Source organism: Phasianus colchicus, chromosome 10, assembly GCF_987193195.1.
Source record: "Phasianus colchicus chromosome 10, bPhaCol1.hap1.1, whole genome shotgun sequence".
Lineage (NCBI taxonomy): Eukaryota > Metazoa > Chordata > Aves > Galliformes > Phasianidae > Phasianus > Phasianus colchicus.
Window position 1 is genome coordinate 2,799,213 of NC_143445.1, and position 18,428 is coordinate 2,817,640.

Consider the following 18,428-nt stretch of genomic DNA (forward strand, 5'->3'; position numbering starts at 1 on the left):
ACTGGCATTCCTAGAATATAGGGGGGGAAAATGCAGCTCCAAGATCATTAACAGCTTCTGTATGGCTCAGGGTTGTAGAAAACAGATCAGATTAACTGAGTCTATGAAATGCACTTGGTAGCTCTGATTACTGGACACCTCTGAAAAAGATTTGACCCAACTCCAGCTGAGTTTCTACAAAAGAAAAGGCTTTTCTTCCTGTAACAGCATAATGACATAACACAATGATACAGTGTGGGAAAGGAAGAGTGTTTGAGAGAGATGACAGCAATTGAACGTGAACACAGTAACACACCCTCCTCCACCACTTTGACCTATATCATCTCAATTTATTTTGTATCTGTCAGCTGTATTTTCATCTGTCTGGATGAGCTTCCCAAGCAAAATGGAGTAAAAAGGACATAGCATGTCTGCAAATTAGCAAGAGGTTCTATCTGTGAAGCTATGAAAGAATTTCCTTTGGTGCAAGATAAACATTAATTGCTTCCATTCTCCTTGCAATCTTCTCTTGCAGTCTCCCATGCAAACATGTGTAAAGAATGAACAGGAAAGACAACAGGAAGAGAGAATAGGGATTGAGGATGAGTTATGGTCAAAATAGGGTTTTTATAAACTGAACATTTTACTTTTGAGAAAAGGGTCAGGGAGTTTGCTCACCTTCATTCTCCAGAAGATGAAAAGCTTAGCTCTGCTCACAAGCAAAATAGCCTCTTGCTCAGTGCTCAGCACAGTGTGGGGTGAAAGTACAAGTATTCCCAAAACCAGCACTAGGAAAATGGCTCATCAACATTTACTCACATGGAAACATTCATTTTGACAATCAACAGTGTTCTCTAGAGAGTTCCATGAATTCTTCCTTCTGTGCAAAGTTTCCCCAGGAATGAACCACGCCAGACAAATCCACACTGACCAGAGATGGACCAAAATCTTCATTCTCTCAAGCCTAGCACAGTCACCATTCTACCACAGAAAGTACCCAATGTTCCTACAAATGCAATTGAGATTTGTTGCATTTGTTAAGCTGATTATCCACAGGTGTGTCTACAGTGTCACCTGCTTTCTGTAGAAACGATCAGGTGGAAGAGAGGTTTTGCCTAAACGTGCTGGTAGAGATGGTGTGGAGTGCTGAAGGTGTAGGGGATTCCACAGGTGCAAAGGGAGATGCTGAATAGGCATTACAGCATCCCACAGGGATGAGTGACCAAAGTAATTGGTAAAGAGAAGGTTCTAAGGATCAGAATATGGTATCAAGCCAGTCAGGTGTCTGGTCAACTTGCCTGGTCAACTGCTCAGAGGCCTAATACATCACTCCTGCACATCGGGTGAGAGAATGTCTTGAAGTGACCGTGGTGGGTTCAGGGTTGTTCAGAACTGAACTTTTGTCTCCATGCCATGAATTATATAGTCAACAGGAAAGGCCAAGAGTATCCTGGGCTGCATCAAAAGAGAGGTGGCCAGCAGGGTAGGGCAGATTGTCCCCATCTGCTCTGCCTTTGTGGGGCTTCATCTAGATACCGTGTCCGGGCCTGGGACCTCCAGCACAAGAAGGATGTGGAGCTGTTGGAGAGGGCCCAAAGGAGGCCATGAAGATGCTCAGAGGGATGGAGCACCCCTCTGTGGAAACAGACTGTGGGAGATGGGCTTGTTCAGCCTGGAGAAGAGATGGATCGAGGGAGACCTCACTGTGGCCTTCTGGACCTAAAGAGAAGTTATAAAAAGGAGGGAAATCAACTTTTTACACGGTTGTAGTTGTAGGACAGGGGGGGAATGATTTTAAACTTAAAGAAGGGAAATTAAGGTTATATGTTAGATATAAATTCTTTACTCAGAGGGTGGTGAGGCACTAGGCTCAGAGAAGCTGCAGATGCCCCATTCCTGAGGGCATTCAAGGCTGGGTGGGATGGGGCCCTTGGCAGCCTGATCTAGTGGTTGGGAACCCTGCCTGTGGCAGATGGGAAGGAACCAGATGATCTTTAGAGTCCCTTCTAATCAAAGCCATTCTATGATTATATGATTCTATGGTTTCAAGAGTAATGTCTGAACAAAAATAGTAGGGAGAGGAAAGCTGAGTTAATACATAAGCCTACCAAATCCTATAAAAGAAGTCTGATTGAAATCCACGTGGCTTTCAATGAATTGGAACATTCAAGTGAGCTTGGTCTGAAATATAAGAAACGCATATGCCTCTTTCTAAATTTTCCACAAGGGAAATAATATCTAATTTTGATTTCACAGAATTTTATATCTAATATGAAAAATTGGTTTGAACTTTTCAATACAGTCAGTTTGAATTTGGGTTCTCATTTACTACCATTCAGAGTCCAAAAATAATTGTTTACATGAATGAGATATAGGAAGTTTTGTGAAGAACTAAAGCTTGTGAGCAGCTTTACAAAAGCACAGTGTGTCACTGCAATTGTTTCTGTATTCTGCTGTCACAAGCCCTGCTGGACAAAGGTGGGCATGAAGTGCACAATTCTGTCAGATAAACAGCCCAAGTTCTACAGTTCCAGAAATACACTGACAAATCCAGAATGAGCAGGCACACTCAAATTAAACAGGCTTCAATGCTTTAGAATTTAAATGAGAATAAATTATTTCTGGGGTGAGTCCTGCTGGCAGGGATCTGGGTAGGGAGAGAGGTGGTAGATTAGAAAACTGAAATTCCCATTGCTTCAATATTCAGTGCTATTGGAATCAATGATTTCCCACAAAAAGATTCCACACAACACATGCAACAAATTTAAACTACAAATCCGTACTGGTTTCATTTAAAATAAATATCTTGGGGTAGTAAAGCACTTGACAGAATTTGTTTCATTAAGGTTTCCCTAAACTTTACAGAGGAGGCACAGTAATTTTATTTCCAAATGAGCTGAAAGAGCTTTTGATCTGGTAGAGGCACTTAATTACAATCAGAAGGCAAGAAACTAAAATATATGTAAGTGTACCTGGCAATTCATATCGTTTCTGGGCAACTACCCTACTTCAGGGTCAGCTCGAGTTGCACCCACAAAAGCTAACTTCCTCCGAAGGGCTATTTGTCATGGGCACTTGATTTTTAATCACCTCCTCAGGTCCAGGGCTGCTCTGCTCCTGTGATGGCTGGGAAGATTTGCAGCCCTCCTGCTGAAGTCCCTTCCTAGCTTGCTCCGTTCCACTTGGTGCACTGAACATTTCCTGAAAAGCAATGATATTTAACAGCGATTCAGGTGGTGGTGGAGAGTTCTGTTAAGCGTAAATCAAACAAATGAACAACTCTTGCTCTCTTGTTTGATGTGATGTTACTGAACCCTGGGACATCTCACAGAAACGCTCAGGGTTGTCCTCTGCAGATGTGAACTAGAGGCACCAAAACTGCTGTACTGCACACTGCATATCATACAGACACAATTCTGCTCCCCTCCCACATGTGGTCAAGGCAATTACACCCTCCCTATTCCAGTCTCAGATTAATTCCCCATCCCACCACACCTCCATAGAGACCTCAGCAACTGCACACTTGAAGAGTAACTGAGCAGCCGTTGGACAGGGATTCTGAACATGATTTAGGACATAGCAGAGAAGAAATTCACAGCAGGGATTGGGTTGCTGGAAGCTGAACACTTAACACTGCAACAAGTACCTGTATGGAGTTCCTAAAAGCACACTCATAATTTGACAGAGCCAAAGCGATCGTATGCCACAAGTAAGAGTGCATTTTTAGGGCAAAAGGAACCAGACTTTTTGTTAACACTTTTAAAAGCTCGTATTTTGACATGTTTTGTAACAGCTAGAGAGCAATCTGAGCCACACGATCCCTTGCACCTGGTCCAACAGTGCAGCAAGGCCCAGTCTCACGAGCAGCAGAAAGCTTGGGAAGGGAGCAGCAGCACTTATGAGAGCATTCAGGACAGCCTGGGCCTCGCTGCACAAACACAGCACGGGGCTAAACCTGCATCACCTCAATGTAACACTGTTCTGCTTCCCTTTTCCAGCTTTAGCAATGTGCTGTACGTTTTAATTGCAGTATTTGTGCTTCAAGCCCACACACAGCACCTAAATCTCAGTTCTGCAGTATTTGCCTGACTGCCTCTCAGCAGAGTTCAGGGAAAAAAAAAAGAAGAAAAAAAAAAAAAAGGAAAGGAAAAAAAAAATGGAACTATCAACCAGCTGGCTGCTTGTTCCAGAAACGAGAAAACATCTATCAAGTCTTGGCACAAACAGTTCTTATTTCTGTTTTATCTATTTATTCTCCTAAAAGCATCGCTGAAACAATTCACAAGACTCGTAATCCACAAGAAAAACAATCTAAACCCACATCTGCAGGAAAGTACTAATTTATAGAAAACAGTAATTTACCTGAAACACAGTTAGGAAAACACTTCTGCAAATTAATGTCATAAAACTGTGCCCCAAAAGAACTGACGAACACATTATTCAGTTGTCTGTGCTTTCCAGGCACAGGAGCACAGGTACTGAAGGAGAACACAGGCACAAGGCAGCAGGAGGCCTTCCCAGAGAGCTATTCCTCAGCAGCAAACCCCAAATCCGTGAGCAGATGTGCTTCCTAAGTGCCCCATCACCAAAAACTTCCATCCTAAGAGTGAGCAGAAACAAACCTCCAGCTCAAGCCTGCAGAAACTCTGAAAACCCAGTGCCCCACCTGGATGCCTGCTTCCCTTTTTCCATTATTCAGACACTGCACTTCTGGTACTCAGTGGGGCTTGCCTGTGCCAGCTCAGCACCACTTGGTGCCCTGTGCAGCACACAGACACATCTCCCCTAGACACTGGCTTGCTTCTTCATTTGTCTCCATTCAGATCTCTTTTAACCAAGTACTCCACTTTCCTCCCATGTACACGCAGAACTTTTTGCATGTTATGCTTCCTATGAGAACTTCCTTTGTACTCATAGGGTCCCATCTGGAGTACTGCTCCCAAGCCTGGGACCAGCAGCATAAGGATGCAAAGCTATTGGAGCAGGTCCAGAGGAGGCCAAGAGGGTGCTCAGAGGGCTGGAGTGCCTCTGCTATGGAGACAGGCTGAGGAAGCTGGGCTTGTTCAGCCTGCAGAAGAGCTGGATCCAAGGAGACTGCATTGCAGCCTAATGAGAGAGTATGAACAGAAGGGAAATTGACTTTTTACATGCGCTGATAGTGATAGGAAAAGGGGGGATGGTTTTAAACTAAAAGAGGGGAGATTTAGGTTAGATGTTGGATGGAAATTCTTTACTTAGAGAGCACTGTAGCCTTGGCACTGCTGCCCAGGGCAGTGTGGTTGCCCCATCCCTGGAGGTGCCCAAGGCCAGGCAGGATGGCACCCTTGGCAACCTGAGCCAGTGTGTGATTTAGCATGTGGCAACCCCACCTGTGGCAGCAGGTAGGAACTAGATGATCTCTGAGATCCTTTCCAACCCAAGCCATTCTGTGATTCTATGATTCTTCCCTTCCATTTTGCAAAAATATATTGGAGATGAGACACTTGAGCCCCCCAGCCTCTCACCCAAAGCCTGGAGAGCCCATTGCCAGTAAGAACAGGAAACAGAAGACCTCACAGATGGTCAGAGGCATTATAATGTGCTCTCCCTCTCTGCACTGTACTCATGGGCTGCTACAAACACCCACATCTTCAACAGAACACAAGTGAATATGCCACTGGAGGAGCCAGCCTGAGATGGAGCCCCACAACAAGTGAATCATAGAATCATACAATGGCCTGAGTTGAAAAGGACCACAATGATCATTTAGTTTCAAACCCCCTGCTATGTGCAGGGTCACCAACCACTAGACCAGGCTGCCCAGAGCCACATCCAGCCTGGCCTTGAAGTGGTCAGCTCAGCTGCTCTACAGATTAACCCTGTTGTTCCACGCCTTTGGCAACAAATGTGCTGAGGGCACAGGGCAGGCATGTTCTTCAACATCACCCCCCTTGTTCCAGCCTCACAGCTGTTGAAAGCCCACAGGTCTTACCCCCTTTGCCAGCCTGACATTGCCCAGAGGACAAGCAGTCATGGGGTGACGTTTTAGTGGAACAGCTTTTGCAGATACATGTGGTCTGGAATGATGAGCAAAATGTGTGGAACAAAAAAGGAATCAGATTTGACAAAACTCAGGTACACCATCAGGTGCACAGGCAACAGATCTAAAATTTCATGTTCTCTTCAGCTTATTCATGAAATACTACACTGCATGCCTGCCTTCTCTTGCCCATTGCTTTTCGCCTTGTGTCCATCTTGATGTAGCATTAGCAAGGATGCCAGCTAAGTATTGTTTCAAATAGAGCAAACAGTTCATAGAAGCATTCATGGTCAACAGAACTTATTACCATTTGATAGCCTGACACAGCAAACAGCAATGTAGATCCAAAGTTATTTTGGGTCAAAGACTCCATGTAACACTCATTGGTACTGGGGCAGTGCAGAGCATCCCTTCAGCCTGATACTGCAAACAGGGCTGCAAGAAGGCACAGAGTGCAGAGGTCCTGCAAAGAGCACACACTGCAGTAAGCACAGCAAGTGCTAACTAGCTTAATGATTTCTTTCTCTTTTCTAATTAACAGATCGTAACTTGCTTTACCCGCTTCAGCTGGAAGCTGCAGATAGCTTTAAGGTTTTGGCTGTGAAATACTTTTTAAAGCACCAAAATAATACAAACATGAAAACAATCTTTAAATAATCTTCTAATGCTGAATTAAAATCTCCGTATAGTAACAGGAAGTTAGATTACATAAACAAAAACAGAGCAATTAGGCATTTAAACAATGAGTGGGTAAAGACAGAAGCAGACAGGATATTGAGTAGCATCCAGGCTTAAGTATGAGAACTCTTTCCCCCATCTCTTTATAAAGACCACTCAGGCTGTTTCATGTCACTTTCCATCTATTCATACACAAAATAATGCACACACAGAAGAAACAGTTGTGGATATGAAACCTGAGGTGGATTATTCCCTTGCAGGCTGCCACCTATATTTTTCTTACCAATTGATGCCAGCATCAATTTTAGACCTTTGTCTCTAGAAATCCCCCTAACTACCAATGCTTTGCTTCACTACATTTCCATTCTTCAAGAATTCAAATTTCTTCTTAAAACATTCCTGGACATCATGTTCTTTCCTAAATCCAGACCAGCATGGCAGATAGTCTTTCATCACTGTAAGGGAGGCAATTCTTGGTTCCTTCTCTATTCTTCTGATTGCTGCCATTACCCATTCACTGTGCAGCAATAATGCTCCCAATATTTCCCTGTCCCAAATGTACATTGCTGACACCTTTGCTCATTATGTGCAACAAGCACTCACTGAGCCATACACCATCATTATGAACTTAGCTTTCCCCGTCGTGGGCAACGGGACTTTGCTCACCTCTGTCATTCATTAAGCAGAAGCACATTAAAAATGACAATAAGAATAAGCAGTAGGACATGCCCTATTGTTTTCAGCCATCTCTCATAATGCTCTCTTCTTCATTTTTTTGTGATCATCTCTTCCTCAATTATATTCAATATAATTATAGTCACCCTCCTACTGTCAAACCCTTAAGCCAACAATTTCTATGGAGAAAATGACAACTCCTATAGGAAAAGGAAGACATCTGGCTTCCTAAGCTGCAGGCAGGCATTGTTTGGAAGTCTGGTATAGTGCACAATGTGCAACCAGAACCAATGGACTGAGGTCACTGTGTCAGCGAGCCCCTCTGAAGACAGAAGTTCATTTTTACTCAGCACTCTATTTCTCCTAAAAGCTTCTTTTCACACCTTTGATCCCAGGGGGCTCCTGTTTCCTCCTGCCCCATCCCTCTTTCTGGCACATTCAATCTCTGCTGTTGTCCATCACTAGCAATCCTTTTGGGAAAGAGTTCCTACACCCAAAATCTCAAATTAATCTCAAGAGGCTGTAACTCAGCAAATGAATTGGAGCAGTCAGGCTCCTTGCTCCAGCCCCGCTCAGACCTGGATTGGTGCTCACTGACGTTGCACTCAAAGCAGGCTTCATCAGGATTTGGCTGCAGGACCCTACATACCTTCTTCAGTGTTCCAGTCCCAGATAAAACCTCAATGCAGTCCCTCCAAATGCTTCCACCAGGGAAGAAATCCACACCAGAGGCACTGCAGAGGTCACTGCATTCCCATCTCCTTCTGCTCTCCTCTGAAGGGTCCTTCCTAGCAAGCAACTTCTGCACCCCTCCCCAGTGACCCTCAGTCCCCACAAAAACGACACCCAGAAATATCTAATGCAGCCATCCCCATTTGGAAAGTTGACAGTTGTAGACAAGTTTCCAGCAAGACATTTCTCTACAAAACTGCAGCCCATGTCTTTGCATGCTCCGCTCACGCAAGTGCCATAAGATAATCATCACCCACCACAAACTGCTCAAATTAGTCATAAGGCAGCTACATTATAATGGCTAATTGGCCTGATAAGCTATTCTCAGTTGAGACCATTATCTGAATAATCTTTGCTTGTTCTTGGCTGTTTGTGATTTTGCACTGCACCAGCACATCAATTCCCCAAAATACTTTTTTGTTCTTGCTGATTTTGTATTCCAAAAGCATCCAGAGCAGTTCACATTAATAGAATCTGCAGATTTTCTGATTTCCTCAACTTTTCAGGAGCTGGCTCACGTTCAGTATAGTTTAGCTGCACTGACCTTGTTTAGCTCAAAACAGGCCCCAGCTCCTAGCTTGTACTTCACGCTAAAATAACTGAATTCTGCTAGCAAAGGAAAATTGTTCTTTTTTATCTCAGATCTGAGATGTATCCTGTGCTCAGCAACATGCCTGAAAATAAATAGCAATGGAAGGAATATAAGGCTTTACTGCAACATCCACTTTTCTTTTTTATCTCCAGTCGCTATTTCAGGCATGTCGATCTATGGAAACATCAGGGTGTGTCCAGAGCCATCACTCAGGCTTAGAACTGTGAATGATGAGAATAAGAAGCTCAAACACCTGGCTGCAGAGACTGAGTGAGATATCCTTGGGTCAGATGGGGAGTGTAGCCAGCAGTGACACGGTGCCCTGTTGCTGCCCTGAATCACGCCAGGCACTGTTGTGTGGCTACAGGAGATGGCAGCCAGTTTCTTCCTCCCACCACTAAATTCACCCCTGTTCCAGCACACAAATGCTTCTCTCGAGCAAAGCAACAGGATATGGCATCACTGTCTGTGGTACAGTTGAGTGCAATATAGATTTCTCTTCCATTGCTGCACGTACTTAAGAGAAGCTTCAAGGGATGCTCTTGATTTCTCACACAGCTTTTGTGAAAGAGTGTCAGGTTGAGGTTTCCTGAAGAATTAATGGCACTTCACAGCTTGCAGGAGTGCATTTCTGCACTGAAGTGACAATGGAGAAGTTCTTCACGCAGCACAAGGATAGAGAGCTACAGTGAGCTCTGAGCCCAGCTCTGCTGTAAGCAGCATGACCACAGCCCTGCTTGTAGCTACTGCTGCTGTGACTCATGACCTGAGTGCCTGCTAGGAGCACGGATCCACCTGAGCACACAAACACAGACACCTGGGGCTTGATTTTACAAAACGTTCTGTAGCCAGAACTTCTCTTAAAGGCAAGTAAAGGAGCTCAGTGCTTCAGAAGGAAAGCTGGAGGCTCAGCCTGACGTGTAAATGAGCAAGCATTCACAACGAGGTCACTCATCCCTCAGCACCTACCAGTCTCCTTCCAAAGCCACACAACCAGAAGCCCTTTTCCTCATCCAGCTCAGGGTCTGGACACTGCAATTCCTTGACCTGCAGGGGAAATGCCTGACCACCTGGGAGGACCATCTACAACTATCACAGTTTTGCATCTCTCCCATTTTCAGGTAGAATAAATTCTGTCTTGCTGCCACTTACACAGGCAATCTCCTTTATAACCTCCATCACCTCCTTTTCCTTGATGCCTACAGAAGATTTCAGGGTGAGGCCCTCACTGCTGTGTGAATTAAATTCCTAACAGCAAAGTCCTGGCACCTGTGGGGTTCTGACTCTAATGCAGGGCAAACAAACACTTCTCTTCTGGGCTGATACAGACCCCACCAATGCATTCAATAGCCTAGAAAAAAAGAGCAGTATAAAGCCAGGAAACTGTTATTCCTAACAAAAAGGACTAACTTTTCTATGGAGATATTTCCAAAGATGTCAGGCAGCGCTTCCAGGGGAGAAGGCACTGATCAGTGGAAATGAGCAAAAAATAGGAAAAGAAAAAATATGCACTGAAAAGACAGAAAAGGAAAAGGCATGCACACAGAGCATGGATCAGCAACGTGGCCACAGGAAAAGCCAAAGATGACAGCTTTTAAGTGAGCTTTCTTGTGTCCTGCAGCCTTCAGGGACGCGGGTCTTTGTAAATTCCGTATAAACACATAGGACTGCATCAAAGTCACCCTTAACTTACCAATTTCTCATTTTAAGTGGAACAAATGACAGAAGACATCCCTCCCCAGACCTTTTTATTAGCTTCTGGGGTCAAGGAGGCCATAAGAATGATTACAGCCTCTGCAAGGAGATGATACCTTGAGCTAAAAACATCATTTGAATAAGATTGAAGTGGCAATGCTGTTCTGGTAGCAGCTAGATGTATAACAGGACCTGATTCCCCTCCCCCCCCCCCCCATTAGACATAGGGGGTTTCCTCCTCTTTCACTGTTAGCAGATTGATGTGTATTCTGGCCCAGCATTTATAATGCAGATATTCCTCATTGATTTGTTCAGGATTTAAATTGTAAAGGACAGCCACTTTCTATAATCTCATTTATAATACCTAACAGAGCAAGTACCATGATACTAACAGCAGGATGATTGCAAGATTTTGTTACAATAACGTTTGCCTTTTATCACCAAGCATTGCCTGGAGGCACGCTGCTCCAGTTTTTCTGGGGAGAGGATAAAAAGGCACAAAGGGAAACGGGGGTCAGAGAGAAGTGATCTGCACTACACTGCTGAGTAGATCGGTGGCAAGCCTAGGATGGAGCGGGCTGAATGAAGGGACGGATACAAATAACAACCAATTACCAAATAACTCTCAATCTCCACTATTTAGCCCTGTTCATTGCCTCTGGGCACAGGATCAGGGCAGCTCATTGTCCGTGTCCCCTGTATGGTGAGAAGATCCCCTACCTGCTCCAGAGGTTCACCCCAGACCACAGGGACAACACCTCTGTCCCCAGCCCTGCCCTATTTCTGTTGCCTCCATCACTGTCCAACAGTTACTCCATGGGAAGCACCTGAAATAACAAGACCTCAGCTTCAGTTAAGTGAGTAACACAACTGATATGCTTCATTAGAAACATTAAGTCCCACTGAGCCGGGAGTCATCATATTCTGAAGTAGCACATCAATGCTGAAGATAACTTCAGTTAAAAAAGAGCCATATAAGAGAAATGCTCATTGTGGGCTGAGCTATACTCTTACATTCACGCTGCCTTCAGGTGGAGAATCAATCCTGCTTGCAACAAAATCCTCTGCACTCAATTCGGTTGGCATGTCTGCAGAAGAGGACGCAAAACTGGGATCAGAATCTGTCTCCTACTTTTTCTTAAGAGAACAAATACTGAAAAATTGAGAGCCAAAAGCCTTTCTTTAGAATTTTATACAGCTTAGATACTTATGAAATCAAGAGAATGTGAGTAGAACTGCAAGAAGTTTTCCTTTTACCAAAACCTTCCTCACTCACACAAACCCCTCTCCCCAGAAAGCACTCTTTTTCCCCAAACTGAAGGGAGAAGCTGTGCTGTGCTCAGCTGATGCCAAGCACTTCTGAAGGGTGGGGAGGGCAGTGAGAGAGCAGGGACAACTCGTTTCACAGAACCAGGATGTGAATGAATATTGCTGCATAAAAGACAGAATGGTGTGCATGCACCTGAGAATATTAAAAAAAAAAAAAAAACCAACACAGAGAACTGCAGACATGGGATTAAATGAAAGCAGTCCTAGGGAAAACCATACCTTATTAACACCGGTTTGACTCAAAGCTTACCAACTGTGCCAGTAAAATCATATTTCTGGCTGTGTTCTCTGCTCGGAGTGAGACTCTGGTGCTCCTGGTGCTTCCTGACTTCCCTCACCTCGTTGCCCAAGGTAATGAATTCCTCAGTGATAAAAGTATTAAGGCCCTTCACTCACTCTCACCCAAGGGAAGCGTTTCGTTCTGTAAAAACCATGCACAGTGAAAAAAGAAAAGGCTGATTCATCTGCAATGCAGCTAACCCTTAATTGCTTACTTGCACTGTCAAGCACTTTGTGCTTACAGTGCCAACTTGCCGTTTGCTATTTTGGCTAATTACACCACTTTCAAAGACAAAACTGCTCTTACAAAGCACTGAATGATGGGTAGGAGGCATTGTATCAGTCTCCCACATACTTTGTATTACACATCATTAGCCTCCACATTCAGAGATGTCTAAGGAAATTATATCTGCCCAAGGCAAGGCTGGGTCTGGCCCCAGACCACAACCAGCTTTCAGTGGAGATGAATCTTGCCATCTTTGCTTTCTGCCTGGTGTTGTACACATCCAAGTGAAAATTAGCCAGGAACAAGATCAACTGGCAGGACTGAAAAGTGCATGTATTCAAATTGTCCAATGTTATTAACCATATGGATAAAGCCATTCAAAGTCAGGATCAAATGCCCCACTAGCAGAAAGGCCGTTCACAGATGACCAGGGAGAATCTCCCTCGTGACTCAAGAATTGTATGGCTTCAAAGTGTCTTGTTGGAGATGTTTAAACAATGGAGTCCCCTGAGATTTTCTGTTCTGTTCAATCCGTGTGTGTCAGCATGGTAGCCAAAGAAAAACTCAACGCACGAAGGATTTAGATACAATTTTCCTTGATATCTACAAGAGAAAAGGGAAAATGTATGAAGGTGAGAATGGCTTGCCCTTGGTTTTACAGCTTATGAGCAGTCAGCATAGGTGTTGATACTCAAAACTGGGCTTCATATAAAGCACGGGGTATAATTAAACCACCAAAAAGCTGAAGAGCACCCAGGGTTTAATTACCACCATATCAGATTTTTAAATGCTGATGAGAGCAAGTGTCAAACAAAGCACTGCATGCAGTAACAGCACACTTTGGGGACTGTCTGTTGATGAGGTTGATGAGCGCCCAGCCAACTGGATACAAGAGAATATTACTGAGGTTTAATATATTAAAAACAAACAGAAAAACACAGCACACTAACATACATGGATCCCAAACAACTTAATACAAAGAATAAAGTCTGTGGAGTTCTGTGAAAATGCAATACAAGAGCACACAGTGTAAGAATCTGAGAACAAGTATCACTTGGACTAAGCATAACCCAAATCCTTTTGTTTCAAGGACAAGATCGGCCAGACAGCTTTTAACAAACACTCCCCCAATCTCATCAGCAGTTGCATTCAGCTACACCTAGATCATCTGACCAGATTCCATCCAGCCCAGCTTGTTCTGGACAACTCAGGAACTGTTTTTGCTTGCAATGGGTCAGCAAAGCCAACAAAGCTCACAGCTGCTCCCAAGAGCAGGGTGTTCAGTGCTTGAAGCCTTTTCCCCTCCTGTGAAGATGATTTAGTTTTGCCCTGAGAAGTGCTGATATAAGTACTTGTGGATGAAATGCTCTTCTTTAGCACCTGTGTACAGTTTTCTGTCAGAATGTACTATTCCCTCACAGAGCAGGGTAAGAATTATTTTGTTGCTAGAGCTGTACTCCTTACCTCTTGGGCTACAAGCATTCCAACAAAGTTGTCTTCGGTAGCCACAACAGCAAATTCAGTTCCTAACAGGGCAATGCTCTCCTTCCTCATAAGACCAAGGTCCAGCAATTGGTTCTGTCACAGTGTTCAGGGAATCCTTTCCCTCCTGCTAGGAAACTACCTGTTTGTTTTCATTTCCCCTGAGCCTTGGGAAGAGATGACGACTTAAACTTCAAACTTCTGATTAATGTTATTTTCTCCAATGGGGGAAAAAAAATAGGAAAAAAACAACAAATCAACAATAAAGGACAGGCTTTATCAATTATTTACAAACTATTCACACATTAAAAATTCAAGGAGATGCAATACATTTCTTGCCCCCATGGAATAACCCATTATGAAAGCAGCAGAGCTGTAAATCAAATCTCTACCTGCTCCATGAAGTGATTTAATTAGGGGGTATTTTTTTGAGTCACTTAAAATTATGGCCAAGTTTTACTAATATGTGATCTGAGCTGCCATAGGTTAATAGTAACAGGAGGTTATCAAAGGCTGAATTGTATATTCTCAGCATCTGTTCACACGAGGTTTTATGCTTGCATCTCTTATACCCAGAGAGAGATGTGTGCGTGCTCCGTTTACATAATGCAGCATCTGTATAGGACTGGGACCAAATCTAGGTCAGAGAGGAGCAGCTCACTCAAATGACTGTCAGTTCCATTACATCACTTACCTCTCCCCAGGGAACGGCAGAAGCATCCAATATTAAACCTGCAAGTATTGACCAAGGCCGTGATTGCTTACCTGTCAATGGCAGACATATGATGGAACAGCTGCGAGCACCAGAAGTTCCCAGACCAGAACCTTGTTTAGGGGGGCTCAGGATCTTTCTGAGATTGAATTGTGAGTAAGAGAGGTCGTAAGGCAGACAGAGAAAGGAACACCAACAAATCATCAGACAAGAGGATATTAGTGCAGGAGTTCTGGAAGAACCGAAGGATGAAATGGCTCAGCCCCAGCTATGATATTCTGCCTCCTGAATCACCCTGGTGCTGGAAGCAGTGATGTGATATCCAGAGAACCCAGGGAACTGTAGACCAATAAGCCCAACGACTCCCCATGGCAAATAAATAGAAACTACAGTAAAGAAATTGACTTGTGATAAATGAACAAATGGAACATTTGGGGAAAAAAAATAAAGATAGCTTCATAAAGAGCAATCAAGCTCCAAATGTACTGAAATTCCCTGAATGAGTCTGTAAGACAGGGGGAATCAGGTTCCTCCAGGATGCTGTTAAGGAAACTAAGAAGTCATCACAGAGTACACAGAAGTAAATACTGATCAAAATACAGAAAGAAAAAAAAAGTACAGTAGGAAATGGTCATTTGTTGTTGTTATTGTTTTAGGATGGAGACCGCTTAAAAATGCAAAGGATTCATGCTGATAGCCGGGTCCTTCTGAGTTTTCACAGATGTTCTGGACGTTAACTGTTCTAGCTCATAGGGCTTGCTGTGAACAACTGCAGACAGAGATTGAGAAGCAGACTGATTGGCTACAAAATTCAGTGCAACGCATGCAAAATTGACTGCATGCAGGTTGCAGCCTCCATGCTGGTTGGAATCCGTAGAAGATTACTTCAGCCCTGGTATAAGCTGCCTGTGAGAAGTCAGGCTGGTAGAAAAACCCAGAGCTAGAGCTACCACCTTCCCCTGAATGCCATCTTTCACAAGGAAGTGTTCTGCTCGAAAAGCTCCTCAGATTCCCAGTTGCTGCTGGATCCATACACTGGACAACAGCAGTCTTCAGCACAGTATATGGTTCCTTCCTGCCCCTTAATTAGCTTAGGAAACTAAGAACTGAATCAGAGAACTGAGCTGGCTAGCTCAAGGCCATGCTCATGCAAGTCATGGCGGACCTAAAGAAATCCATTTTCACAGCATATATTCTTCTTCTACCACCCCCATGAGCAAAGAGTTACATTGTTAGAGTTAGCGTAGTATGGTTAGGTTGTGGTGGGGCTTGATGATCTTTAAAGTCTTTTCCAACGTGAGCAATTCTATGATTCGAGGATCGACTGATTCTAACTCATCTCATCTCTCCAGAAGAGAGCCAACTAGTGTCCATGCTACTTCTCCAGGCCACCAAGGGGCAATTCTCTGCTCTGCTCCACAGCTGCCACTCTCACAGTCACATTCTGCATCCCTGACCAGAATGTGAGCTTGAAATATTCGTCCCCACTTGTTGTCTCAATTGCAAACACGTGGTGAGCGCCTACTTTTGGTTTTAATTAGTTTCTCTCACTTTTTGGAGTGTTTTCAACTTGAAATGCTCTGCATCTCATTACCTCTGAGGGTGGTCTGCATGAAGTTCTGTGCTACATTAGATCTAAGTCCTGCAAAGGACTAGGACAGATCACTCAGGAACGTTCTCAGAAGCAGAAATTTGCTGAGCAGAGCGCACCAGATACATGTTTGATGTTGCCTTCTCCTGGAAAGCTGACGTTTTTTCCCTAACAGCTCTGTAATTGTTGTAATTAAAGCAATAGAATGCAAGATTTCAGGAATGAAGCTATGTTTAAGTGCTTACATTAAATTGTATCAGCTTTACCACACTAGGGATTGACCGCGCGCTCATGCAATTACAGGCTCCATTGCAGGGCTCACATAATGAGGCACAGCAGAGAATATCTTTAACCTTGTCCTTTCCCAGTTTCTGTTCCTTCTGCTTTGCTGGGTCAGATTCCTATCACACCTTTAAAAAGAAAAAGCTCAAGAGCAGCTTTTTGTTGTTGTTTATTTGGATGCAAGATAGGTGTAAGAGGGAGGCCTCTGGAACGTGGTATGAACTGAATGAGCATTAGTTTCTACACATTGAGTTCTAACACCACTAGACTTCTGAAAGGGAAACCTGTGCATCAGTGCTGTGATGTGATTAGGAGGAGCAGTTTGCTAAGGTAAATTATCCCAAATGGACTGCTTTGGGATGTCAGGCACCAGAATTTGTGCTGGCTACCTAGATGGGGTATTAAGGTACCCCTCAAGTCTTCTTCCTCCCCCTGCATGGAGCACAAGCCCTTTCAAGATTGAGACTGAACTGTCTACAAGGCTTGCTACAAGCACATGATATTGCCCAGAATGCTCTCTGCACATCCAGCCCATCTGCAGTGCAGTTTGCTGCTGAGAGAGGGACAGAACATATGGCACTGACCTCACATGTGGACTCCAATATAGTAAGGTCATTTCTTATCAGTTTTTTGTTTTTCCTCTACTTTTGCTCTTTTCATTCTTGGAACACCACCATTTCTGCTCAGTTCTTCTTACATTACTTTTAAATCTTTGTTACAAACAAGCTTTCTGTGCCTCTGAGCTGCCAGATCTCTGTTTGCTGCCACATGAGAACACTTGAGAATCATGCCAGAGAGAAATAAACCTCTGGGGCATTTCAACATAAATATATTTTGGCAATCCTTACATGCAACAAAGAGGTACTAAAAAAGCTTATATTACCCTGATAGGCACAGTACGGATGCTGGGCACTTGGGTAGAGCCACTGAGTTATTAGCTGAGCTGATAGTTTCAAAATAAGTGTATGCTACATTAAAAATAAATAAAAAATTAACTAAATAAATAACAAGGAAAAAAAAAGCCCACAAACTGCTATAGCTCATGTAATAGGTCTGGAGAGGCTGGGAAAAAGGAAAACCTAAAAGAGTATTTGGAAATAGCACCCCGGACTTAAGTGAAATATTTACCTTGGGTTTTGAAGCCTTGTTGTTTTTTTTTTTACTCCTTCCTGTGGAAAATTACTTAGAGTTAATATATCAGATAAAATAAATACTTAACTGAGTTCAGCTCCCAGCTCAGCTCAGTCCTTTTAGAATCCACAGTCCCTGTGGTAAATTAGAGGCAATGGAACAGGATAGAGAAGGAAACAGACCTTCTATACCCAGAGAGCATATTCAAGCTAATTATATTTAAACCACAGTGGCAACCAGGGCTGCTGTAATTAAAATAAGGTTGATTTTGCAAATTAAAAAACCTGCTCTTTATTTTCATTGCAGGAAGCCATCTACTCTGAACATTAATAACAACTTTCAGTGCCCGGCCTGGCTGAGAACCAGTGCACACCCAACCTCTGCATGCACAGAGCTCTTGGCACACAGTGAGACAGAAGAAAGATGGGACATAACATAAGGATCAGGGTCTCTAAACCAAGTATGTATCAGATTCCAAGAGTTTATTAAATGTTGCAGCATCAGATAGGTCATTACCCCCAGAAATCATTGCCTGGACAGTGCTGTTGTGTTCAGAAAATGCCAGAGAAAAGATGAAAGTCTGTTAAAAGTGGGAGTAATCAGAGAAGACAACAACTTCTCATTTTAAATACAAGTGAGGCATCCAGATCCGGTGTTGCTCAAACACATGCATCCACCTAAGCTGAGAATAAAAAGGTCTGACTGCATCACTTCAGCTGTCCGGCTACCCAGGACAAATGTCAAATGCAAAATGAATAATAATAATAAACAGTTTGCAAAGTTAAGTTCAGGCTGATTTTGAAGCATTAAAAATGAGCACCCTATAAGATGTTATGGCCTCATTTAAGACCAAGTTGGGGATGTTTTACAGCATCACTAACCAGCTACATCTCAGTTTGAAGGAGCGAGAGGTACTCTCCCAAGAGGTACAACACTTCAGTGCCAAGCTGCTCTTCTGCCTTCTTTCAGCTTTCAATGCGAGGTCCAACAGCCCTCCTCACTGTGTCAGCTTTACAAACACGTCAC

At 43.6% G+C, this 18,428-nt stretch overlaps 1 long non-coding RNA gene across 1 annotated transcript in view; it reads right to left on the reverse strand.

Annotated features, from left to right (window-relative positions):
• LOC149916518 (uncharacterized) overlaps nt 1–18,428 on the reverse strand; it is a 78,643-nt gene that overhangs the window by 37,346 nt on the left and 22,869 nt on the right. Inside the window, exons 2-3 of the long non-coding RNA XR_016469530.1 lie at nt 2,952–3,180; nt 799–1,698 (exon numbers count right to left, since the gene is read on the reverse strand). This is a non-coding gene — a long non-coding RNA (uncharacterized LOC149916518). The remainder of the gene's footprint in view (nt 1–798; nt 1,699–2,951; nt 3,181–18,428) is intronic.